The sequence below is a fragment of the Podarcis bocagei genome (assembly GCF_964188305.1).
Source record: "Podarcis bocagei genome assembly, chromosome: 4".
In the NCBI taxonomy this organism is placed as follows: Eukaryota; Metazoa; Chordata; class Lepidosauria; order Squamata; family Lacertidae; genus Podarcis; species Podarcis bocagei.
In genome coordinates this window covers 24933082-24960901 of record NC_138128.1, presented here as the reverse complement: position 1 = coordinate 24960901, position 27820 = coordinate 24933082, and the positions used below count along the sequence as shown (strand labels likewise).

Here is a 27820-nt window from a genome sequence, read left to right as displayed (position 1 = left end):
GGCCAAAGGCCCATCTGGTCCAGCATTCTGCTCTCACACTGGCCAGCCATATACCCATGGGAAGCAGAACTTGAGTGCAACGGCCAAGTTTCACGGCTGAAGAGCAATTTGGACTAAGGCCAGCCAACCCTGGTCCAAATCCAGCAGTCCAAGGCACCACACCAGGCATGGAGGCAAATGATGAGGAAAGGGACGAGCAAATTTGACCGGCAACGTGACAGCAAGTTGTTTAAAATAGGAATTGGAAAATCAAATCTTTATGTGTGAGGGAGAAATGAAGGAGAGAAGGGAGCCTAGGAACCCAACTTTGGGATTGTGGAACCGAGAATATTATGTGTGAATATGAACACCCAACTCTGTGGTGCTACAACACCAGCAACGCATACCTTGAAGGCAGAGGTAATTCATGTGGTATCCTCCAGATGCGGTTGGACTAACTCTCATCAGGTCCAACAATGTCTAGAGAGCACTGTGTTGGCTACCACTGCCTTAGAACCATATCAGGCAGATAAAATGGCCCAGAACTGTAAGGCGAGGCACAAGTCGTTGTTATTAGAATTGCTACTGCTAAGTGAACATGTAGACAGTTTCAGCATGAGTTGTTTAAGGTGCAGTCCATGAAAACCGGGTAGCTGCCACTTAATTCAATTTCTACATATCTTTAAAAATTGTTGAAAATGAACATTTGGCACAAGCTTGCTTTTTTTTTTTTTTAAGCCCTGTAAAATGAATGAATGAATGAATTTTAACTTTACTCCGATTCTGGATGAGGCCATTCCAGGAATGTCAGTGGGCCTCAAAAAATAAAAAATAATTGCACTTTTGAAGTGACCCAAATAGGCTGATCATAACTTAGCCACTATAAACAATGGATGGTGTTCCAATGATGTCAGAGTAGACCCATTGAAATTAATGATCCCTAGTTTGTTGATTTCCATAGGTCTGCTGAGTACGGCTTATACTGGATATCACCCATTGGAACTGCAGTTGGAGGTCTGGCATTGACAGCGTACTTCATGTTATCCAACAATGTTATTCAGGAGGCAGTATGTATACATTTGCTGCCAGCACTCCCATTTGTTTAAGGCCCTGGGAATTTTGGAGAAATGAAAAGAAATCCATCACAATATGTCAACTAAAGTTTGAAATGCTAGGATTTATGGCCTATTCATATATTCCCCAGCAACAAAAAAACAAGGCACCAAGTGATACTCTGAAAGTCACGGCATCGAAGAGGCATGTTGCCTGCCTCCGCTGTGAGCAGCAGTCTGTCCCTAAATACCAGTTGCTTGGAGTCGCAACTGCGGAAAGTACTATTGTGCTCATGTCCTGCCTTCAGGCTTCAAACAGACATCTGGCTAACTACTATGAGAATCAAATGCTAGATAGGCTTTCAGCCTGGTATTCTTACATTGAGACAGACATTTAGTAACATTGTGGCATCGTCACATAAGATATATATATATATATATATATATATATATATATATATATATATATATATAATTAGTTTTTTAACATATCATTTTTAACAGTAATTAAACATGCTTTTACATCAAATTCAATTTTTTTTACTTCCATCAGTCCTGTCTGAAAATTTTCCAGTCTAATCTCTTAATATGCATTTCTTATCTTCCCTATTACATTTCAAACTCATAACCAATATCTCTATCGTTTTCTACATTGTAACACTTCGTATATTTCTGCTTACAAAACTTCTTATAGTCCTACTAGCGTAATTTGTTGATTACAGTTGCTCTTCAAATAATTCATATACTTCTTCCAATCTTCTTTAAATCTCTGGTCCCGCAGGTTTCGAATCCTTCCTGTCATTTTGTCCAATTCTGCATAGTCCATTAATTTCGTCTGCCATTCTTCTTTCGACATCTTCACATAAGAAATTAAGGATTGTTCATTTCTTATCTTTTCTGGCAATGCTTGCTGTTGATCGCTGACAGGCATGGAGATCAATGTGATAGACAGAATGCACAAATAGTTCTAACACACACAAACAACGACAGGGAACTGAGCTTCAGCTCGGAGAACAGTTCAGCACAAAAAGTTCATTTAAAAAAAGACTGGCATCAAAGACTACTTGTGAGCTCTCACATGCAAGGCAGGAGAGAGGTTTTCTGCACAAGCATACAAACTTTGACGGAACTTGCTCTCTTACTCAGTTTAACCAATGTTCAACATCACCATCCCCAGGAAATACTGGTTCTTTTATTGGAGCTCATCTCTTCTCCCAACACTACGGACATCACATCCTGTCTGAATGGTATTGAAGATAATATTTGATTTCCAGAGACAATCTTGAAAGTAAAGCTTGCAAGACTTGGATCTCAGCTCACCAGTTTCTTGGGTTTAGCAAAGGGTCTTAATCAACTTGCAATTGGTTCCCCTCCTTTTTTTTTTTTTTACAGCAAGTTAAACAAGGGCTTAGATTAGAATTTAGAAATTGAACAGGCCATTATTTCCCATAGATAATGTTTGGTACACAAAGTGTTAGGGCCTCGTAGATTTCATTATTTGAGAGTTTTTGTTCAGGCAACTATCCAGCAACTAAAGTGCTGGCTACAAAAGCTAGGGAAAGCTCTTTTGGTAGGTCATCGGAGTGTCTGTAACCCTTCAATGAATACTCAGCATTTCTGATCAGCTTTGATTAAAGGAGAACAACAAAGCTTGTGCCAGGAGAATGCAGAATTTTTGCCTTAGGCCACGATTCTGGAAAACAGACATCTCTACACAGCTGAGTATGGTGGGGTATACTTTGAAGAAACATCTCCACCTTCTCACTATATAGAAGGATCTGGCAACTTCTGTTTCAGTGTATCTGAAGAAGTGTGCATGCACACGAAATCTCATACCAAGAACTAACTTAGTTGGTCTTTAAGGTGCTACTGGAAGGAATTTTTTATCTCCAGAGAAGGAAAGGACACATAAGGCCTTATTTCCAGATTTTGAAATCTACTTGCGCTTGTGCATTTCAGCAACTCCCTCAAATATAAATCCCCACACTTTCCCTTGCACATCCTGAAAGTAGGTGTTTCACTCCTTTGAATGTGGGGTGGTGCAGAAATACAATTGTTGGCATCCGTCAACAACAGCAGCAGAGTGCGCCTCCGGGGGGTGAAATCAAACTGCTGTGTTAGCAGCACTCAAGTGACCTTCTCAGAGCTCAGGTCTGGGAAGTGTGTATGGAGGTCCTGGGCTGCCCAGATGACAAGACCCACCCCCTCTCTCGGCCTCTCTGATGCGGTCCAAAGGAAAGCAGAGCCATATGTTTGGCATCAGCTTGGCTGCAGGAGTTGCTGACAGGAAGTGTACTGGGCGCCATCCAACTGTCTTAGGGACTCCAGTCCAGATTTCTGTAGGGTTTACTCCTTAGCCTTTTCTTCTCCTGAAGATAACCCACAAGACAGTGGAGGATAGATAAGAAATGACTGGGGTAATTCGGTTGCGTCTGGCCAGAGCAGGAAGCAAGCAAGCAAGCAGAATGGGATTACAGTGGTACCTCTGGTTACGTAGTTAATTCGTTCCAGAGGTCCGTTCTTAACCTGAAGCACCACTTTAGCTAATGGGGCCTCCCGTTTCTGCCGCCGTGCCGCCGGAGCATGATTTCTGTTCTCATCCTGAAGCAAAGTTCTTAATCCGAGGTACTATTTCTGGGTTAGCGGAGTCTGTAACCTGAAGCATATGTAACCTGAAGCGTATGTAACCCGAGGTACCACTGTATAAAGGAGCATATCCCTGGTTCAGGTGTTTCAAAGAAGTAGTGTGAGGAAAAGCATAAGCGATTCCTGCTTCAACCCATAAATACATAAATAAATCCATAAATTTCTTAAGGTATATGCTCAAAGAGAAAGCATTATGATAATCCACGCCACCATGTTTGATGGGTACTTCTGCTTTGTTGGTTCATTCAGCATCAAAAGAGTTGCAGAAAAACCTCTCAGGAAGAGGAATATCATCCGTGTAAGCTGTAAAATCAAGCTCCCCTATGAGATTACTTATGGTGTGTGGATTGAGTAGGGCCTTCCATCACTTCCCACTTCTCCCTTCTCCTGCCCACCAAGGCCCTCTTAGAAGAAGGAGGAGGCCAAAGCAGTTCCTGCTGCTTGAGGAAGTCCCCTTGCCACCAAGGAGCACACTGGGATTACCCAGCATTCCAGGCAGGAAACTTGAGCTACTTGTGTGTATTTCTGGCCAATACTGGTCATATTTCCATGACTGGTTTCTATTCCAGACCACAGACAAACATGTAAACTGCTGGAATTTCCACTGGAATTCTCTGACACCCCTTGATTGTAAGTGAGCATTCCACTAACGAGAGGAGGAGTTAAGGCATGGGTAGGCAAACTAAGGCCCGGCGGCTGGATCCAGCCCAATCGCCTTCTAAATCTGCGCCACAGACGGTCCGGGAATTAGCATGTTTTTACATGAGTAGAATGTGTGCTTTTATTTAAAATGCATCTCTGGGTTATTTGTGGGGCCTGCCTGGAGTTTTTACATGAGTACAATGTGTGCTTTTATTTAAAATGCATCTCTGGGTTATTTGTGGGGCATAAGAATTCGTTCATTTCCCCCCCAAAAATATAATCCAGCCTCCCACAAGGTCTGAGGGACAGTGGACTGGCCTCCTGCTGAAAAAGTTTGCTGACCCCTGAGTTAATACCTTGCAAAGAGTGATGCTCTGATGTGAAATTTTCAGATTCCACAGCACTTGTTTTAGTTCAGTTGCTGAAAAGCCTGAGTTTTTGCAAAGAGCCGGTGCTTTTGATGTAGCAGTTGGGGTTTTGTAGAATTTGCTGCCTGCCGTTGACTCTGCTTTCATCTAGCAGGATCTGCTCTTGGAGGAAATGTGTTTGAACACCTTACAAGACAGAAGGAAACCTGAAGGTGGGTGATCAAATATACTGAAAGTGGTAATCAGTTAAACCAGTCCTGAAAGAATGTGGACGATCTAGCATATCTGCAAAATGATTTGATGAGGTGCAGTTCACCCAAGTATCGTACTGTGTACTGTTGATTAATAGGTGTTAGTATCAGGGGCTCACAGCACAAGACCCTCACCACCAACACAAAAATCCTTGTCCCCCAATGTAGCTGCATATTTTTCTTCTTCTATTACTTCTTCTTCTATCACAGTGGTGGCAGCAACATCATTTAATGCCCTTCTCACAGAATAATAGAATTGTAGAGCTGGAAGGGACCACAAGCGTCATCTAGTCCAACCCCCTGCAATGCAGGAATCTCAGCTAAAGCATCCATGACAGATGGCCATCCAATCTCAGCTTTAAAATCTCCAAGGAAGGAGAGTCCACAATCTCCTGAGAGAGACTGTTCCACTGCCGAACAGCCCTTGCTGTCACAAAGTTCTTCCTGATGTTTAGTCGGAATCTTCTTTCTTGTAATTTGAAGCCAACGGTTCGAGTCCTACCCTCCAGAGCATGGGAAAACAAGATTGATCCCTCTTCCATGTGACAGCCCTTGAGATATTAGAAGATGGCTATAATATCTCCTCTCAGTCTCCTCTTTTCCAGGCTAACCATACCCAGCTTCTTCAGCCATTCTTCATAAGGCTTGGTTTCCAGACCCTTGGTCGTCTTGGTTGCCCTCCTCTGCACAAGTTCCAGCTTTTAAACATCCTTCTTACATTGCGGTCCCCAGAATTGGACTAAGTATTCCAGGTGTGGTTCTCACCAGGTCTTTGGTGAAGCTGCTGCCTGATGTTTTAATGTACCCAGAATGCAATGCCCTGGCCCATAGATCTATGAAAACTAGACCACTAAAATGGGTCGAGTGACCACATTGGTGAATAGAGGCACAGCCCTGTTGAACCATCTGAGCTGCTTGGACCCCCAGCCAGTGCTTAACTTGGACCACTGATTGTACACAGCCAGAGCTTTGTGTGAAGCAACCCATCACCACCTCTTCCTATTGAGATCAAGCTCTCTGGAAATAATTACTATCCTTTTCCATAAATGCTGGGAATTTGAGCTTCTCCATATAAATAATGCTCCATATAATTCAGCCTTAACTTTATTAAGGCTAAAGTTATTTTTTTCCTGTCCTTTAGGACTGAGCCTTCTCTGCCCATGGAATTGTTTCCATTGACACATCCTTGATATAGTTTCATGGGCAATTGAACTTGCAAAAAAATAAAATAAAGGTATTCTGGAGATTTCTCCGGAGGGAGAAAATGAAAGGTTATCTTGGAGAGTTTTTTTGGTAGATCTAATGCTAGCAATATAGTTTTCAGGAGGCTCTGCTAATAACTGAGCCTAATGTTTGTAACCTTTCAGTAATTACTTAGCATTTTTGGCTACAGCGCTGAATAAAGGGACAAGATATGTGCCAGGAGGTTGCAGAATTCCTGCCAGCGTTTTGACACTAGAGACTCCTGCTTCCATGCCAACTCATACTGCAGTTTGAGAGTCAGAAATCTGCTATAACATCCACTCTTTCCCTCTCTCTTGAATGGCCAAAAGTTTGCAGCAAAAAATACTGCCATCTTCTTGTTACTCTTCTATGCCTGTTTCACACAGTTTCCAAACAAGATACATTAATTTGGGTCAATCATCTGGTGGTGGAGATCCCTGTAGAACCTTTAAAACAACAACAACAACAACAATAACAACACTTAATTGTTATGTGCCTGGATCCCTCCTACCATATGCCCTCCTGGTGCAGGAAATTGAATACAGTTGGACTTCTGCGTAGACATACATTGGGCTATGTTGGCAGCCATTATACTATTGAACTTACTGCACAATTGTAGTCATGTCTGTTAGAAATGGGGAAGAAATTTGGTTCAGCTTGCATTTTAATAGGAACCCACCTAATTTGCATTTTCCAAAACTGTGTGTGGATGAAAGCACAGCTAGCCTTCCAGATCTGCAATTCTGTGAATTTTGCAGTTCAGTTTTCTATCCAAAATATGTCTACCTAAGCGTGCCTTTAAGTGTGTTTATTAGTGAAAACATGCACATCATATGTACATGTGTGTGGGAGAGAACAAAATTGCCTGCAGAAATATGCATATTACAGTAGGAGAAAAGTACAATAACATGCTGGTGAATTCTCATGATGACTTTAAACAAAAATTGCAGACTGATGCAGAAAAGGGATGAACTGAACGGCAAACTTCAAAAAAGAGGAACTGAAAGCTGACAGATACACCCATCCGTCATGTCTACATAGAAGGAAGTCTCATTGATTCAGTTGGACTCAAGTCCCCAATAAGCATGGATCCCACTTCCCCTCTATTGAGAAGCTCAGAACTTCTTACATTTCCCTCTCCCATGCAAGTACTGACTATGTTGAGACATCTTCCGCATCAAGACTGTAACAACACTGTATGCCCTTTGAGTTTCTGTTTTGTTGCATGGGGCTCTAAAAGGTTAACATGGATGAACATTTATGGTACACTCTGCCATGCAAATATATATACCCCTGCCCCATGGAATGCTCACTCATCAGATGTCAAGGAAATAAATAACGAGAAAACTTTGAGAAGATGCCTGAAGACAGCCCTGTATAGGGAAGTTTTTAATGTTTGGCATTTTGTTGTGTTTTTATATTTGTTGGAAGCTGCCCAGAGTGGCTGAGGCAGCCCAGTCAGATGGATGGGGTACAAATAATAAAGTTGTTGTTATTTGGTGGGAAACAACCACTTCTGAATGGAGTTCATCAGAATTGTGTGGTAGCAAGAGCACAAAGAAAGTATTATAAGTGCGAAGTGGGCTCTGAAACTACATATTGCAGTGGATCCTTACCAGGGTGGGTTGGGTTGGTGGCATGGCGCTGGCCTCCCAACAGTGGCATGACTGCATCCTACTGGGGTGTAGAATGGCAGTGGCAAGGCCAGGGCATTGTGGGCACACTGAAAAGAGCATTGCAAAGCCCGTACACTAGCCCCCAAAGCAGCAATAGCAATAACTACTCGTTGTGACGCTGGAACGCAAAGCAGCTAGGCTAAGATGGCTTCCCCACCAGCCACTCCTGAGCCTACTCTGCAACATGTCTGCTCCATCCATGTTATTCCCCAGGAAACTATAAGCTCTCAAGAGCTCAAGGAAGGGAATTTCTCCCTTTCCCCTCTCCAGTTCCGTTTTTCGTTTCCAACTGACACTCAACATCTTGTGGCTCCTGAGAATAATCAGTACTCCCAAACTAGGGGTTTTTTTGGCGCGCAGGAGGGGGAGGGATGAAGGTTAAGGCAGTTGTTTTGTTTGTATTTTTGCAAGAGCACGGGGGTTTCCCGGCCGCGTACTGATACTTCCCCCTAGTTTCTCAAAGGCCCCATTTCTCTCGGCACTCACCACCTCAGTTCACTGTTAGGGGGAGCATGTGGCTTGCAAAATCTTGAGACGAAATGTGAGGTTTTGCACCTGCAATGGGAGTTAATTCAGTAGTTGGTAGCAGTTTTGGTTTTGCAAGAGTTTATCAGTTGTTGACATATGAAGAGGAAGCCAAACTTAAAGGGAGGGAGAGAGAGAGATGACACAGTTTCCATGAACGTCTTCTGATCTTCTTGTCAGTTGGCTGGTGTAAGTCTCTCTTGTAGGGCAGATGTCAGTAGCTGGATTAGCGGCTGGGTCATAAGATAAGCTTCTTTAATTGGCTTGTTCTAAAGCACACAGCCATTACGGAGCAATACCACCTACATCTTTTAAACTCTGTGTAAAGTTACACTGCAATTAAGAGAAGTGGCATGGAATACAAAAGCACTTCCTTTGTTTTTATTTTTAATAAGCGAAATAAAATGTTGGTCCTTAAAAAAAAAAAAAGCAATATGCAAACCGCAGTCAGTTTCCTTGGTTACAATACAACAGTATCTTTCGGTGAATAGCTGCTTTCACATTCGTGGACCTATAAGGTTCAAGGGGACATAATTGCTCTGCCCTTTCGCTACTTCCCCTTTAGTTCCACCTCTGTGGCAAAAAGAAGAAGTCGTAATTAGCACAAAGTGCCCTTTGGATCAGCTCTGTGAAAACGTTAAGAATGTGTGAAGAGCCTTGGTGGATCAAACCAAAGGTCCACGTAGTCCAGCATTCTGTTTTCGCAGTGACAACTCAGATCAATAACTATGGGAATCTCACAAGCAGGAAGTGGGTGCAGCAGAACTCATGTCCTACAAGAAAATTGCTTACTTAAAGAGACAATGCCCCTGTGGCTCTGGACAAACAGAAACAACAGAGCATGTGCTTCTCCAGTACCTATACTATAGAGACATTCGCATTAGCCTCATCTCCCCACTACTCCGTAAGTACCCAGGGTGCACAGGACAATTTTATACCCCACTGCTGCTGTCAGATACCAACCCTGCTACAACATAGTGTTGCCAGATTCTGCACAGCAGAGTTCAAAATTTGTGCCACAAACTAGATTTAATGAACAATCACATCAGAGTACTCTCAAAACTGATAGTTGTATTTTTTTATATACTAACCTTTTATGCTCTTCCATATCCATTTAATGTTCTTGACCCTTCTTTTAGTTCTTTTTAGATTCTTATAGTCTTTTAGATATACCTTCTGTTTTAATATTTTTTTAGGTTTCCAAAATGTTTTACATATTCTAAATGATTGTTCCCCACCCTACTTATGCTGGTCTATGACCATAATAAAGATTTCATTGATTGAACTCATGTCCCTTGTGATTCCCACTGAAGTTTACTGACTTTCAGAGTGCCTTCCTTGTCCTGGGTAACCAACAATTGCTATCAGAAAGTGGGAAAATCCGGGAGCCTTGCATAATGAACCACTCTACCCTTTGCATCTCAGCCTAGGCCATCAACCATTTCCAGGCAATAGGCTTAGAGACAAACTGGACACGTCATTAAATCAGGAGGGGCTGTAGGACAACACTGGAACTAACCCCTGCTACTCTGCTGCACCCCAACCTCACCCACCCACCCCCATCCGTAAGTGGCAGTGATGCTGCAAGTGGGGTGCTGGGGTCAAAGAAGGGAAGAAAGACATAGGTTGCAGTTCCCAGAAGGTCTATGGAAATCGCCTTAGCAATGAGTGCTGCATACTGAAGAGGAGGGGCAGGGGTGGTGCTGTAGTCTAAACCACAGAGCCTCTTGTGCTTGCCGATCAGAAGGTTGGCGGTTCGAATCCCCGCGATGGGGTGACTCCCATTGCTCTGTCCCAGCTCCTGCCAACCTAGCAGTTTGACCAGTGCAAGTAGATAAATAGGTACCGCTATGGCGGGAAGGTAAATGGCATTTCCGTGCACTCTGGTTTCCGTCACTGTGTTCCATTGCACCAGAAGTGGTTTAATCTTGCTGGCCATATGACCCGGAAAGCTGTCTGTGGACAAACGCCAGCTTCCTCGGCCTGAAAGCAAGATGAGTCCCGCAACCCCATAGTTGCCTTGGACTGGACTTAACCATACAGGGATCCTTTACCTTTTTTTACCTTTACTGAAGAGGGTGCCATTTTTAAATGCACCTGAAGGGAAAATTTCAAAAGCCCAAAGCAAAGCCCATCTTCTCTATTTAGTTGGAAAGATTATATGCTGCTTTCCAAATAAATGGTTTCAAAAGTTTCCATAGTACAAGGTGTCTTGCAAACATATTGGCAGAGCGAGCCTTTAAATGTATAGTGTGAATGTGGCGGCAGAAATAATGAAGAAATAATACCTTGAAACCATTGTCACACCAGCTGACCCACAGTGGGGGCTTATCGGGTTCTGCTGGCTCAACCTGGTTAATTGGCACTTGACTGATGTATATGTTCATCCTGGTGCTTCAGAGAAGGTAATAATCTATGGTATCTGAAATTAATCAAAATCGCATTAATAATGATTTGATTTTCTGATATGAAATAGATTGCCAACAGTGAATGTCTCAGCAGTGTTCACGGATTCAACATACTGCTAGAATTACTAATTTTTTAAAGAAATAAAAATGACAGCACTTTTATTGGATGACTCCCCGTGTTTTTGCTGATAGGATGTTGACCTGAATTAGTGCAAATTGTTTATTATATATATACTTTTACAACTGAATGAACCCAAGGGCTAATAATAATGATTTTAAAAAAAATACTTCATCAAATGTCTCCATTACATAGTGTTTGCTATAATTGTTTCCCGCAATAATGATAGCTAATGATTTCAGCCATTTGTTTGTAAGTTGGTGACAATCAGAATTAATCACTTGACTTGATAAAAAACGTTCAGGTAATTAGTAATTCAGGTTTACAAAGGATTTAGAAAGGAGAAAAAATTGTGCAATTAATGTTCTACATTTGAAAAGTGTGTCATTGCATTTTAAGGCTTGAACTACTTATGATCTTGGCAAATGTTATTTTCCAAACTCCCTTTTGCTGAGGTTACATGAAAGGGTGAGAGGAAAGTGGAGCGCTTTATCAAAGAATAATAGTATTTATTTCCAACCCTGGGTGTTTCCAGGTGATCTCAGTGATAGCAGGGTGGAATCAGGGCAATGGAAAGAAAATGATTATTATCTCCAAGGAGTTTTCTCCAAGGAGTTCAACATAACGTAGGTGCTTCTTCCACTCCAAAATTTATCCTCACAACAAGCCTGTGAGGAAGGTAGGGCTAAGTGACTGACTGGCGCAAGTAACAAAGTGAGCATCATGGCTGAGTAGAGAATTGAACCCGGGTCTCCTCGGGCAATAGAGTGAGACATTATTGGGACTGAATCTGGAAATAGGCAGAGATCTGACATGCAGAATCCAAAGCTATGGTTTCAATTGCCCTTTGATTGCAAGGCTCAAGGATCTGGTGTTGACATACAAAGCCCTGAACCATCCAGAATATCTTAAGGACCACCTGAGTCCTTATAGCTTGGCTTGACCACTGAGCTCACCCAGAGGAGCACTGCTAGTTGACCCTTGTGTCTACAGATGCTCTACTGTAAGTCCAGCATTTAGTGTCGCTGGTCCCATGCTGTGGGACATCTTTGCAGCAAATTGGCCCTAAATAGAGTGAGCTTGCCGAGACAGAGAGATTCCTTCACAAAGACTGCCCTATTATCAGGTGTACCTTTTTATGGGACTGGAGCCCAATCAAATATACAAGTCAAACCTTGCCCACAGCACAGAGACTCTATTTTCAGGCAAAATTCCTGGTGTGGTGCAAGAAATAGCTATAATTTTGTAATGCTATTTATATGCTTGCATGCTCTTGCAGTCTAAGAAAGCACACCCATTGTTCACCAAAGAATTCACGTTGCACTAACAGCACAAAAAAATGTTTAAGTACTTCCTCCTCAATAAAATTAGCATTAAAATATATTGGGTTGATTAAGGCAGCTTCTGGGAGTAGTCAAAACATTCCCGTTAGGCAGTCGAGTCCTTTGCAAGGTTCACAAGGGTTTGTTTTGCTTGGATTCTAACTTAATTCTAAAGGCCTACAAATAATGGCAAATTGAATCAAACTCTGGGCTGAAGCTATAGATGAAAATCCCTCCCCAAAGTTGAAGTAGATCATTTTACTGCTATTTATTATTCTGTCTGTAAGAGACCTTCATACAGTTACTGCGGGAGCTACTATCATGTGGGAGAATTCTTGATATCATTCAGGTGTTTTTATTTATCTTTGTTGGCCTTTCAGAATAGATAGTAACAGCATAGCACTGAATGCATGAAAAATATTGGGTGCCATTAACACCCAGATGGGCGGGGTATACATAATAAAATTATTATTATTATTACAGAAAATAAAATATACTACAAGAGGCAAGACCTCTTCAAGAATTCTGCTTACATGTAAAACCAATGGGAAAGAACTGGCCCAGTTGGTTAGAGCATGGAGTTGATAATGCCAAGGTCACAGTTTTGTCCCCTTTGCAAGCCATCTGCATATTCCTACATTGCAGTGGGTTGGACTAGATGACCCTCGGGGTCCACTCCCAACTCTATACTTCTATGATTCTATCATAAGCACCCCCCATTGGCGCCCCCATCACCCTCTACAAGTTGGAGGGCAACCTTCTGGAGTTTGGAGCCTCATGTCCTCAGGGAAGCTCCATGTCTTATTTGGAGCCTTGGATGATCAGGGTTCTGAATCATGTATGGACCTTTTGCAAGAGCCTGACATGCTCTACTTCAGAAGTTCACCTTCCAACTCATGGAAAGTGGCAAAAGATGTGTGGTTGTGTACGCCTAGTTCACTCATGCCTGAAGAGCCGCATCCAGTTTCTTGTCTTTTGTTTGGCTGCCTAACAGTTACTTGGTGGTGGGTTGAATATATGTTCATTATATATGGTGGGTTGAATATATATATTCATTATATTTGTAAAGACAGCATCTTAAAAAGTAAAAAAGTAGAGACATCACCTTGCCAACAAAGGTCCGTATAGTAAAAGCTACGGTTTTCCCAGTAGTGATGTATGGAAGTGAGAGCTGGAGCATAGAGAAGGCCGATTGCCGAAGAAGTGATGCTTTTGAATTCTGGTGCTGGAGGAGACTCATGAGAGTCCCATGGACTGCAAGAAGATCAAACCTATCCATTCTTAAGGAAATCAGCCCTGAGTGCTCACTGGAAGGACAGATCCTGAAGCTGAGGCTCCAATACTTTGGCCACCTCATGAGAAGAGAAGACTCCTTGGAAAAGACCCTGATGTTGGGAAAGATGGAGGGCACAAGGAGAAGGGGACGACAGAGGACGAGATGGTTGGACAGTGTTCTCGAAGCTACCAGCATGAGTTTGACCAAACTGCGGGAGGCAGTGGAAGACAGGAGTGCCTGGCGTGCTCTGGTCCATGGGGTCATGAAGAGTCGGACATGACTAAACAACTAAACAACAACAACAACAACAACATATTTGTAAAGAGTGCTGCACTTTTACAAAACTCCCCAGTAGGATCACAATTATGAAATATTATCAAATGCAAATAAAACAATAGCAAAGGTCCTATCTCTCTACTGATTGATATACAGTGGACACTTGGGTTGCGAACATGATCCATGTGGGATGTACGTTCACAACCTGCAGCGGCGTGCCTGCGGGTTGCGATTCTGCGCATGCGCAAAGCGTTATTTAGCACTTCTGCGCATGCGCGGCCCCCGAAACCTGGAAGTAACCTGTTGCAGTACTTCTGGGTTTCGGCGGTCCGTAACCCAAAAAAATGCAACCTGAAGCATCTGTAACCCAAGGTATGACTGTACAATTAATACAAGAAGAACTATTAAGAACAATGAAATCAAAAGTCCTCAATAATAATAATAAATTATTATTATTATTATTATTATTATTATTATTATTATTATTATTATTATTGCCTTCAAATATCTCAAGGGCTGTCCCATGGAAGATTGAGCAGCTTGTTTTCTCCTGTTCTGGAAGGCAGGACTTGAACCCATGGCCTCAAGTTACAAGAGAAGAGACTCTGGCCAGACATCAGGGAAAACTTCCTGAACGTAAGAGCTGCTCGACAGTGGAATGGTCTCTCTCTGGAGGTTGTAGATTCTCCTTACTTGGAGGTTTTTAAGCAGAGGTTGGATGGTCATCTGTCCTGGATGCTTTGGTTGCATTGTGGGGAGTTGGACTAGATGACCCTCGGGGTCCCTTCCAACTCTGCAATTCTATTATTCTATTATCTAATAATTTAAGGGTCCATTCACATACTGCATCTTCCCCCCCTTCCTGGTGACCTAAGAATGTGATGGGATGCTCAACAGAGAGACTCACTGAGCAAAACTGGGCTTCTTGCCCTGGGATATGTGTAACAACCCTATCCTGTTAAGTACTCAAAGTGAGAAACCTGACGAAGTACAAAACTGCAGTTGGTACCCAATGCTGCTGGATGCGGGACAGCAATGAGATAGAGGCAGAATTGCTCTCTCCTGTAGGCTCTTTGAGAAAAAGATGCTGGATAGGATGGATCTTGGGCCAGATTCAGCAAGGCTCTCCTTATGGTCAGCTTCAGCAGTATAGGAGATTTATTGGGTTTTCTGATATTGTTTCTCACAACACATCTAGAACTGCACTCAATTACTGTCAACATCCAACCACTGTTGAAACAAGATCAGATGCAGTCTGGATTGCTGGATGATGCCCCTTGTCTAAAGAAAGTGAGCTAACTTAAAGGAGTTTTAAAGATGTACCTCAAAACAACAGAGCTTTTGGAATATTATGGTCATACCTTATTTCACAATTCACAATATTCCAGCTGTAGAGAGAGAGAGAGAGAGAGGCAGTTTCTGAGCTAGGGATCACTAGGAAAGGAATTGAAAATAAAATAGCCCATAACATTGTTGCTGTTATACAAATGTATGGTGTGGCTGCAACTGAAATACTGTGTACAGGGTTGATCGTCTCTTCTCAAAAATCATTCTCAGAATGCTGAACTAGATCCAGCATTGGTCCAGCAAGCTTTTCTTATATTCTAATGTTTTGATTCACCTGCATTGAAGATACCAGCTTTGCCCATTGTATACTAATAAGGATGTTGCGATTATTATGGGATAGGCCACGTATAGTCTGCTTTAAATTTCATTTTGCTGCTCTGGCTGGTGATGCTTTATCAGCAAGTTTTTACACCTGCAGAAAGGTAGTGGAGACTTGATATAAAAAGTAGTATAGCCGTGGCCATAAGGCAACAATTTTCCAAATTACTCCCTGTAGTTCCAACTCCAAATTAAGTTTGTGGGCTTGAAGAGGAAGAAAACAACAACAACACAAAACAACCTCTTTGAATTGCACTTTGAAAATAGATTTGTGTCCTGTTTAAAAACTCTGCAGTCTCAGGGAGGTAAACATTGTTTGGACAAAATGTAACATTTTGAGACAAGCTGCTCACTGCTTACAAGCTGCTTGGAGCATAATTTTAACATAGGAACAGATGCAAAGCTAAGGCTGAACTATCCTGCTCTCTCTCTCTCTCTCTCTCTCTCTCTCTCTCTCTTTATTAAAACAGTGACTTGCAGTATTTTAACAAGAAACTTGGGAAATCAATTTTGGCAAAGTCAAAATTTGAGGCACTGCTACGACGACGAAGGAAAGCCTCGAAATCAATGTATATTTTAGGGTTTCATCACGTGAAATGTTTCACCACAGGCATTAACTTCCGTTGCTTCAGTTTGTACATGGAAACAAGCAGATACTTTATTTATTTTAAAAGCTCAGGAACAACTGCTGTTTCTTTTTTTTTTCATGCATACTAAAAATTCAGATAACTTGGGTTTTTCCTTCCCAGCATTTTTGTGGTTCAGTTATAAAGTCTAATGTAATTTTTAAAAGGGGAAATGAAGGGGGGGGAGAGAGATTTTCACAATGATAAATTATTATATTCAGGAGAAAGAGTGATATGGATAAATATTGTCTTGCTTTTTCATTCCAAAATTGGATAAATAAAGCCCATTTCTCAATACATTTGCCCTGCTAGTTATTGCTTGAAGTTTTCCTTTGGTACGTTTATTTCATTATTACGGCTGTCTCCCAGATTCTTCCGAAGCAGTCTGCATTGTTGAACAGTGCAAAGTTTAAGGTAAAGGTACCCCTGCCCGTATGGGCCAGTCTTGACAGACTCTAGGGTTGTGCGCTCATCTCACTCTAGAGGCCGGGAGCTGGCGCCATCCGCAGACACTTCCGGGTCACGTGGCCAGCGTGACGAAGCTGCTCTGGCGAGCCAGCACCAGAGCAGCACACGGAACGCCGTTTACCTTCCGACTATAACACGGTACCTATTTATCTACATGCACTTAAGGGTGCTTTCGAACTGCTAGGTGGGCAGGAGCTGGGACCGAACGGCGGGAGCTCACCCCGCCGCGGGGATTCGAACCGCCGACCATGCGATCGGCAAGTCCTAGGCACTGTGGTTTTACCCACAGCGCCACCTGCGTCCCTAGTGCAAACTTTAGCACTGGTCAATAAACTTGCTACCAGTTGGAGATGTGTGCTTCTCACTTCTGATGGTATAATTCAGAGTAGGTAGTGTGTTTCTAGATACTATATATCCTGTTAAAATAAGCAGCTGCTTCAAATACAGAAAGTACCTCTCTTTGGATGCAATCCCAATCATGAAGAGCCTGGATTGTGCCTTTACTATAATTATAGAAGCATTTGAACGTTAAAAAAAGTTCAGTAGCTTTGAGCAGCTCCTGCAAGGGTACTGAACCCAGTTTGCCAGGTAAGTAAGCAGATAGGATATTCACCAGAAATAACAAGCACCAAACACTGTTAATGGGGTGAGAATATACTTTGTGGCATTTTCTATTTGTATCCAAATGTAACATTGGTAGCTGTATCAGAAAAGGCCCAGTGCTTTGCAATAACATAGCAACACGGGGTTTTGTTTGCTTTTTAACATTTTAAAAGAAGTAGTAATCAAAGTCAAATTTCAAAACAAAATACTGTGGTTTTCAGATTCAGAATTTGAAATGTTGACAAACTTCAAATGTATGCAGTATAAAACTTTGTTTTGGGTCTTACAATTCTGATATACAGTTAATATTCAATAGGTTACAGTGGTGCCTCGCAAGACGAAAAGAATCCGTTCTCTGATTCTCTTCGTCTAGTGGTTTTTTCGTCTTGCAAAGCAAGCCCATTGAAGGATTAGCGGCTTTTAGCGGCTTATCTGCTGATCGGATCAGCTGATAAGCGGCTTAGCGGCTTATAAAAGGGGGGGGGGAAACAGCAGGAACTCGCAAGACATTGTCGTCTTGCGAAGCAAGCCCATAGGAAATTCGTTTTGCGAAGCACCTCCAAAACGGAAAACTCTTTCGTCTAGCGAGTTTTCCATCTTGCGGGACACCACTGTATACTCAAAGTAAACCCGCTGAAATGAACGGACCGAAGTTAGTTGTGTTTTTTCGTTTCAGCGGGTTACCCTGAGTATGGCTGATGCTGGATACACCTAAGGTCATCTAAAGCTTAGACTGCATGCTTTGTTTTGTTTTGACCGTTCTGCGAGTAGTTTGCACAAGTCACTTGTAACAGGTAAACGGTAAAGGTATAGAACCCGTGGAAGGTTAAGTCCAGTCAAAAGCGACTGTGCTGTTGCAGCGCTCATCTCACTTTCAGGCCAAGGGAGCCACTGTTTTTTTTTCCACAGACAGCTTTCCAGGTCATGTGGCCAGAATCACTAAACCACTACTGGCATAACGGAACACTGTGACAGAAACCAGAGCACACGGAAACACCATTTACCTTCCCGCCACAGTGGTACCTGTTTATCTACTTGCCCTGGTGTGCCTTCAAACTGCAAGGTTGGCAGGAGCTGGGACAGAGCAATGGGAGCACACCCCGTCGTGCGGATTCAAACCGCCGACCTTCCGATCAGCAAGCCCAAGAGGCTCAGTGGTTTAGACCATAGCGACACCCGCTCCCCTCCCCTTGTCAAACAGATGCCCCAATCCATTTGGGGGCAAATGCATCTAGAAGATGTGTGCCTCCTTAGCTGAAAGAGCAATCCCATGAGTAAATGGGTACTATGTATGGGGTTCCCCACTCCAGTCCAACAACTGGATTGCATAATAGCGATAGAGCCTTCCTGGATCAGACCAAGGTTCAGTCTAAGGCATGCATGAGGAACCTGTGTCCTTCCAGATAGTGCTAGACTACAACTCCAATCATCCTTGATGCTGGCTGGGGGCTAGGGGTGCCAGAGGCCAGCAGAGGTCCCACACCCGATTCACGAAACATGCATAGAGACCTTTCAAAATGTTGAAGTCCTCCCTGTTTGATGCCCAACAACTGGCTGGTGGGGTCTTAACATTTAAAAATGTGCTGCTCCGTTTGGATTGGGGGTGGTGCTATTTCAGAACTAAACAAAAGCTCGTCAGTGCTATGCTTTGGTGTTGATGCCTATGTTGCCATGTTGACTGAGAGCGAGACAGAACCTCACTGTGCCTGTGACGTTGAGGGGAGGGTGCGAGGAAGTCTCGCTTCTGTGGTTTAGAATGGCAAGCTTTTGACGGCTGCAGAAGCTCCTGAAATATTATATTCATCTGCGTAGACAGTTATTTTCTTTGTGGCTTGACTCCTTATGACTCATTCGTAGGTCAGTGTCATGGCAGCTTTCCCTTTCCAGCTTTCTGTACAATGTCTGGTGTTGGTGGGGTGGGTCATTCTGCAGTTTTGAGTACAAGGTCACCTTCAGGATATAGTGGGGCTTTTGCCTCCCCTCTAGTTCTTTATAATACGTTCTCTGAAGAATTCCTCTCTGCCCCAAGATGACCTCAAGGCAGCTATTGGCATATTTAGTAAAGATCTAGGGGGACTAAATCGGGAGAGACAAAGTGCTTCTGTGCGAGGATGAGAACAGTGTTTAATGGGAAAACAAACACTCACCTGCGCTCCCTTTTTCTCTCGAGGTGGAGGTCACTATAAGAGTTCTTTCCAGCCAATGTAAGAGGCTGCTTGACTAGGTGGAAAGAAAAGTCCGTGTTGAATTATGCAGAGTGATTTTTGATGTTCAGAACAAAAGAAGAGAATAGTTGTGCAGTCAGAAAGACATGCATGGTCTGAAGTTTTAAAGGAATGGTCTCTTTTGAAAACATAAGGAAAATAAAATAAAAGCAGACTGTGCTTTGTCACTGATAAAATCTGTGAGATGGGGTATGTTTTAAGATAGTGGGGTAGTGATCCAAGGTCACGGGGGGGGGGGGAGAGGGCTAGCAGGGTCAAACACCCTTTATTATTTCTTCACAGAGTCCCTGCAGAATCTGTGTCTCAAGAGTCTCAGAGCTGCCCAATCAGCATGAAAGGGGAGCTTTTTGACCACTCTGCTTTCTAAAGCTTACATTTAAGAACACTGAAAACACAAGCTGCTTCAGTTTCAAGAGAACAGTGTGCAAGGTTTGTCATGCACAATGGGACTTCACAGAAAACACAACAAAAGAAGATACTGGGTTCTGCAAATCACTTCCCCGTGTATGTGCACAGAAAATAGGAGATTTAACTGAAAGGCAGGCAACTCGTGGAGCTCTGCAGTGCTTGTTGCAATGCGTCCCTAATTATTAATATTGTATAACTATAAGATTTCTTGCATCATCTCAGAAGGGCTGTGACCTAATGAAGGGACCCCGCACTTCTGAATTTGCCACTCCCCTACTGGCCTTATAGCATGCTAGCAAGGACTGCCTTCTCCCACATCAGAAAAGGGAAAGCTGGAGTCCTCAAGATGCTGCTGTACCATAGCTGCCATAATCAATGGTCATTGGCCGTGTGGCTGATGGGAGTTGTAGTCCAAATATTTGGCAGGTAACAGGATGGGCTGTACACTCAAGGTCACTGCTGAGGTGAGAGCTAGGTATGTCCCATTAGATGGCCATCTGTCATGGATGCTTTAGCTGTGATTTGTGCATTGCATGGGGTTGGACTAGATGACCCTTGGATCCCTTTCAACTCTTACATTTCTATGACTTGATGACTCCATAATATTATCTCCAGAAGTGTACGCATCCACAAACATGTGCAATATGGATGAAACCCACCTTTAGTCATAATCAGAGAAGGGTGATATAAACAAAGTAAATTTATTTCAATGGGGCTTCTCTGATTATGGCTTTTTTGGGTGTCTGTATCGGTTGTGCAAAGGAGAAAAGGATGAGCTGGCTTAGCATCCCGGACCCTCTGGGGTTATTCTAAAATCATTGTGTGAGGCAGTAACTCACTACGCTTATATAATAATAGTAATAATAATAATAATAATAATAATAATAATAATAATAATAATAATAATAATAAATTATTTATACCCCACCCATCTGGCTGGGTCTCCCCAGCCATCCTGGGCGGCTTCCAACAAAGTATTAAAATACAATGGTCTGTTAAACATTAAAAGCTTCCCTAAACAGGGCTGCCTTCAGATGTCTTCTAAAAGTCTGGTAGTTGTTCTTCTCTTTGATATCTGGTGGGAGCGCGTTCCACAGGGCGGGCACCACCACCAAGAAGGCCCTCTGCCTGGTTCCCTGTAACCTCACATCTCACAGTGAGGGAACTACCAGAAGGCCCTTGGTGCTGGACCTCAGTGTCCGGGCAGAACGATGGGGATGGAGACGCTCCTTCAGGTATATGGAAAGATAAGAAGATCTGTGCCATTCTGCTCAGAGCACCAGGTTGATTGTGAGCACATTATAAATCCCAACACACATAGCTGGTATTATTGACAAGTGCACTCCTTTTCACAATGGCCGCATAGATTTTACAAGTAGGCTTCAGCAGAAAAGACACTCTGTTTAAACACGGACTAGTCAGGATGGAATTTTCTAAATTCTGGGCACTGGTATTTAATTTGTCATTGTAGAGGTCCTAGAAGCTTACTTTACGCTGTCCGTGCTCAGTTTCCTCTCTGTAGTCAGCTTGCAGCTACACAGAAACCAACCCCAATTAATAATTGTACAATCATGGCTTCCATTACCAGACTTGGGTCAGTTCTATGTACACATTATGCAGAATGGCTTGGGGAAACTCTGGACTGTACCACTTGAGGCTATAGATAGGCGGTCTTACTTTCTGCATGCTCCCTCCCACTACACTGAATCTTTATCTTAGGCCAACACTTAAACTTTTTCTATGATGTGCTAGCTTGCTACATGGAAGAAGCTTCTTTTTTTTGCCCTGGACTCACTTCCAGAAATGGCGCAGCCCTTGCAATTTGAAGTGGTGTCTTCCAGAATCCTACCACCCCAGTCTCCCATTATTTCTATGATGCCTGGAATGCTAATTTCATAGAATCACAAAATTGTAGAGTTGGAAGGGACCAGGAGGGTCATCTAGCCCAACCCCCTGAAATGCAGGAATCCTTTTGTCCAAAGTGGGACTCGAACCCACGTTCATGTACTCAGTGCTATAGCACATGCTCTGCATGTAAAAGGTTCCAGGTTTAATGCCAAGCATCTTCGAGATAGGACTAGAGGAGAGACCCTTTTCTGAAACCCTGGAGATCTGCTGGATAGACTGAGCTATATGAACCCATAGCCTGGCTCTATGTAAGGCAGATTCCTATAGTCTGCTTTAACACAAAGTGAAGGTTAGCACAACTATTTGGGAAGGTCTGCAGCTCAGCGGCAGAACACTTGCTTGGCATGCAGAAGGTCTCAGGTTCAATTCTGGCATCTCCAGGTATGGCTGGGAAAGACCCTTGCCTGGCACCACTGAAAGCCACTGCCAGTTCGTGTAGACACTACTGATGTAGATGACTGGCTGGTCTAAGACAGCTTCCTATGTTCCTCAGATATCATCAGCATCACCCAGTAAGTTTCCGAGCACAATTCAACGTGTTGGTGCTGACCTTTAAAGCCCTAAACGGCCTTGGTCCTGTATACCTGAAGGAGCGTCTCCACCCCCATCGTCCAGCCCCATCATCCAGGACACTGAGGTCCATCGCCAAGGGCCTTCTGGCAGCTCCCTCACTGAGAGAAGAGAGGTTACAGGGAACCAGGCAGGGGGCCTTCTCGGTAGTGGCACCTGCCTTGTGGAATGCCCTCCCAGCAGACAACAAGGAAATAAACAACCATTTTACTTTTAAAAAACAACTGAAGGCGGCCCTTTTTAGGGAAGTTTTTAATGTCTGACGCTGTATTGTTTTTAATATTCAGTTGGAAGCCGCCCAGAGTGGCTGGGGAAACCCAGCCAGATGGGCGGGGTATAAATAATAAATCATCATCATCATCATCAATTTATTAATCGCCTCCTACACAATCAACTCAAGCCAATATACAGCAAAAACAGAAAAAGACCAAAACACTAAAAAAAAAAGATTTTGTTTTTTTTAAAAAATAATTTTTATTGGTTTTTCATCTTTTATGACATAACACACACAGAAAAGACAAAAGACGAAAACATGTATAATTTCAGAAAATCCTACTTTCTTAACCTTGTTCCTTAACTTCCCCCCACCCCCCTTCATGCATCCCAATTCCCATAATTATGTCAGCAAATTGGTATTTCTCCTCTTAACCATCTTAATATTACCTCTTTTATTAAAGAAAAGAAAATTTTTCTAAGTTGGACTCAAATTCCCTTCCATCGATTTCCCATTTTGTCTTAGATAAAAGTCAAATTAATTAAACCCAAAAGTCCTGAGTGTTTTTAACATTCTATTCTTCCCCCCCCCCTCCCATCCCCGGTTTTCGTCCCTTCCCCAGTACATGTCCAGAATAACAGTTCTTAGCCTGGATTCCTCACGTCCAAGGCTTTCAAGTCTCTTTCAGTCCCTCTCCGCCGGTCTTGTTGGTAGTCCTTTATATTGGTCGTCGAATCTCGAAGGAGTTCTGTCCCCATCAAACCAGGTTCTCTTCCCACAAGGACATTTGAAAACGACTGCTGCAAAAGTTCCTCAGGCCAAGCATCTTCAGAGTCAGAGTGAAGGCCCCAGTCATATTTATTCTTTGAGTTCCTGTATTCCATATACTCCCGGGGCCGCCTCCTTCGTCTTTTGCATCTTTCGCAGATTTGTAGTCAATGTAATCCAAAAGTCTCCTTGCTTATATTCCACTGGTGGTACTTTCTGGTTGGTACTTTCCATCTTTGCTTTCACTTCTCCTTGTTTAGTCTCCTCCACTTCTTGAGTTATCATTTCCGATTCAGCTGCAGATTCTTTCTCATTCAGGTCCTCAATACATTCAGCAGAGCTGCTTGTTCCAGAAGTCAAGGTCACGAGTTGTTTATTCATAGCCAGACTCTGCTCTTGTAAGATTCCCACCAAATGAAACATTCTTTCGATTTCCACTAGTAACTTTCCATCCACAGCCATTGTAATGTCACAGAGTTCCCCCTAGAGGGAATCTGGTTACTTAATAATCTTTCTCCAATAATCCTCTGACTTGTTGTTGTTACTTTGTTTCCAACAATTTTAGTTCAATTTTAACTGATTTTAATCCAGAGGGATCTTAGATGACAATTTTTCAACTTTAAACTGTCCGTTTGACAGCTTTGACAGCTGTCAAACTCCGCATTCCTCTTCCACAAGCTCCAATACAGGACGCTCCCGGGCCCGGGAGGGGGGGTTGCATACAACAGAAAAAAGGCTTCTAAAATTCCACTCTTTCACTCCAGCTCAAAATTTCTTTTTGCCAAATCTTGGAAGTTAAAGTCTTTTTTAACTCACCCCACAAAGGGTAGGCTCTCCAGCTTAGTTCTTCTATTGTTGCTTTAGATCGTCTGCAAGAAGGGGGGTGCGGACTTCCTTTTAGCACACCCCCCGGTCGTCTCGAATTCACAGGAAAATATTCTTAAAGCCCAATTTCATCTTACTCACGGGTTATTCTTTTTCAGTCCGAATTTCAAGGAAGGAAGTCAGCGCTCTCCAGTCATGGCTCGCGGCTCCGCTCAACCGAGGTAGCGATCGACTCTCAGCGCCACGCCACCCTCCGTACCCTCTCCGCAGCCTTTAAAAAGGCTCTTCGTGGGTCGGGGGGGCGCTTAAGGCACCCACCGAGTCTTCTAGTCCGCAGGCTTCAGCGCCTGCGGTTTCTAAGGGTCCCCGCGTCGCCGGCGAGGCAAGACCCGTCCTCAGTTGAGCCGATTCCCTCCGCAGCTTGGAGGGAATCCGCCATTTCCAGATCGCGCCAACCCGGAAGTTCAAAAAAAAAAGATTTTGAAAAAAACAAGAACAATACAAAACAGACATTCATGGCAGGGACAAAAACACCTTCAGTTATTTCTAGAAAACACACAGAGGGTGTTTGACACTGCTCAACACAAATGCTCTAAAACAGAATGGGCCTTTCCTGTGGTGGCTCCCCATTTGTGAATGTGCTTTCTCCACAGGGAGGCTTGCTAGGCAAAAACATTCCCCTTCAAGCACATCTTGGGTTGATTAAATGATCTATGGCCTTGTAAATGTGTTGGGGGAGTTGTTAGCTATGTTACATATTTTGTGTTTTTCATTTTGTGTTTAAACCGCCCTGCGATCTTTGGATGGAGGATGGTATATGAATTTAATACGTAACAGCAACAGGAACAGCCAGAATGAAAGCTCTGCTCCGGGTTACTGTGGAGCAGGCTTCTGAGAACTTTGGAACTTGCAGAAGAAGCTTTCTTGCAGACCACAGCAACCTACTGGGTATATAAAGGATAAGGTGGACTCTCAGGTAACCCGGTGCTAAACTGTATAGTACCCAAACTGTGTTAGTACCAACATCTTGAACTTGGCTGGGTAGTAGATTGGCGGATCACTTCTGCATCTGAACCTGCAGCTCCAGGTGAGTGTTCTGTCACCAAGAAGCATCAGTAGAAATTAATTCTAGGAGTTTTCGTTGCTATGGAAGTTAACTAGGTAAGCCAGACAAAATGGTATGCAGCGAAAGAGGCAGCTTTTCCCTATCAAATGGGCATGCTCCCAAAACAGAGAAGACCCATTTAAATTAATGCACATGTTAATCGTGGCCATGCATTTCAATTGGTCTACTCTGGGTATAATATTAGATCTAATGCTCTATCGGGAAACAGGAAGGGGGTGAGCTTAATATTGCATAGATTTGATTATTTTTTTTTTGCATGTTTCTACTACGTGGAATCTGCTGCTCCTCATATAGTTCTCTTTCAGTTCTCCTGTGTGTGCCCTAAAGGTTCCTATGGGATTGGTGCAGAATCAGTAAGTATAAATAGTACTGTGCGGCTTGAGTAGATTGTGCTAAATCAGGGCATCCGATGCCATTTTCACAAATGATGCACCAACCGACTGAAGATCGGTATTTGAATTTTCTGCATCTGCAATGCAAATGAAAACGCAAACCTTACACCGGCTAGGATGCACATCCAACTTCTGAAACCCCCAACCCCTGCTAACTTTGTCCCCCTGGGACCTTCACAATCCCACCCACGCTACACAAATAACATGCAAGAGTCTCAGCTAGAGCCACTGCCTCACTCCCAGGGGGCCTGAAGGCTGTGACTGTATACACAATACTGTTAACTCTGCATCCAGTGCCCTATCACTTCTAGTTTGGAAAGTGGTCTACACTCGTTAGCCACAAGCCATAGCTCTCCCATCATATCTTATGTAATACTGCATGTTGATGCCTTTCCCCCCCAAAAAACCAGCTTCGATCCAAACTGAGAAAAAGAATGACCTTGCTGCTTTTTAAGCTGATCATGTGCACCTAGCTTGTCGGTATTTTGCGGAAGAGATTCAATTGCATACGTTAGGTTTGCACGATCGAAGTGGATTATAAAGGGCTCAGTCACCCTAATGCGATAAAGCCACTCAAAGCAAAACAAAAACTTTTTGCTGTCTGGAAAGCGTCAGTGAAATATAGTATGATAGAGGGTAAGGATTTGCTGAATTAATTATGTGAATTGGAATACAAAAAAGGGGTGTGTGAGGAGGTCAGGAAACAAGTAAATGAAATATAAGACATGAAAATATTGATTTCTTTTTAACTTTTTCTTACTTTTTATGTGTTGTGTTTTTGTATTTTTGTATCTTTTTTTCTTTTATTACTGTTATTCTTTTTATTTTTAATCTTGTAATTTTTATTGTCTGTAAAATCTCAATAAATATATTTTTTTTTAAAAAAAAGAAATATAGAATTGTAGAGTTGGGACCCTGTGGATCATCTAGTCCAACCCCCCCTACAATGCAGGAATATGCAGCGGTCCCATACAGGGATTGCACTTGCAACCGTGGCATTATCAGCACCGTGCTCAAACTGAGCTATCCAGGCTGGTCATAGAATCAGAGTTAGAAGAGACCTCAGGGTCATCTACTCCAACCCCCTGCAATGCAGGGATCTCAGCTAAAGCATCCATGACAGATGGCCATCCAACCCTTGCTTAAAAACCTTCAAGGAAGAGGTGTCTACCACCTCTTGTGGGAGTCTGTTCCACTGATGAACAGCTCTGTCAGAAAGTTTTTCCTGATGTTAAATTGGAATCTCCGTTCTTGTAACTTAAATCCATTGATTCAGGTCCATTGTTTCGTCATTGATTTCAAGTCCTACCCTCCAGAGCGAGATGCAAGATGCATTGGGAAGTAGGGGATGAATGGGAAGATGTGTAAACACCCCACAAGCAAATCAGGATGAAGGCATGCTCATTGTCGAATAACCACTTTGTAAACAAATTAGGATAAATGCTAATAGTCTAGCCACTGTGTAGGCCTTGTGGAAGCAAATTAGGATAAATGCTGAATAAACAAGTCGGCCGGAAAAGCCCTCAAAGTAATATTTTTACAAAGCATATGAACATACCCAGGATTACCAGCACACACGAAACGAATCTCCCATTAAAACAGCAGCAATAGCCACCCTGTACCTAGAAAACTAGCGCATAAATGATTTGCTGCTAACTTTCCAGGTGCAGGGACGTGCGCATATGAAGAACTGAGTCATGCTGCCACACCCTGCCAGCGGCAGCCAGGAATGGTAGAGTCATCTGCCATTTGGCTCAAGGAGCATCTTGGCTCAGACGCAGCATTTGTGCCACAAATAAAGCCACACCAATGACCGAGAAGGTCTGGAACTAAAGGCCAGGAAGCAGCGGGCGTCTGGCGACTGAAGCGCGCCGAGAATTTTAAGTAACCTCGCAGCGAAGTGCTGCAAAGTCTGCGGGCTCTTCACCTTAACCTTGCGGGCTCCCCGTTCCCAGCGCGCGCCACGCAAATCCCACGCCGGCCCAGGCGCGACCCTCCCCGCGGCGAGCCCTCCGCCTGTGCCGCACTGGCGGCGCAACTCCGAGGCTGTTTTTTCTCGCCTCTCTCCGTTTCACCCATGAAATCCGGAAGATACCAAGGCGAGGCTTTTTCCTAGGGGGTCCCGAGGGCGGCTTTTCCGCCGCTTTCCCCGCTTTTGCACCCCCCACTGTACCGGCCGGATTTGCCAGTTCCTAGCAGCTTGCAAAAAGGAGAAAAAAGTTTGGCTTCCCTTTTTCCCTCCTACTTAAAAAAACCCCG

The 27820-nt window shown here is 43.3% G+C and overlaps 1 long non-coding RNA gene across 2 annotated transcripts; it reads right to left on the bottom strand.

Moving 5' to 3' along the window:
• Positions 1 to 568: 568 nt before the first annotated feature.
• Positions 569 to 27820, bottom strand: LOC308585210. 2 transcript variants are annotated; one of them, XR_014007154.1, is made up of 4 exons: positions 27489 to 27820; positions 19273 to 19345; positions 10652 to 10785; positions 569 to 1089 (listed from the first exon to the last, which is right to left on the bottom strand). It is a non-coding gene; the product is annotated as an uncharacterized lncRNA (long non-coding RNA). The 2 variants fall into 2 exon arrangements; XR_014007155.1 differs by having other exon boundaries at positions 27657 to 27820.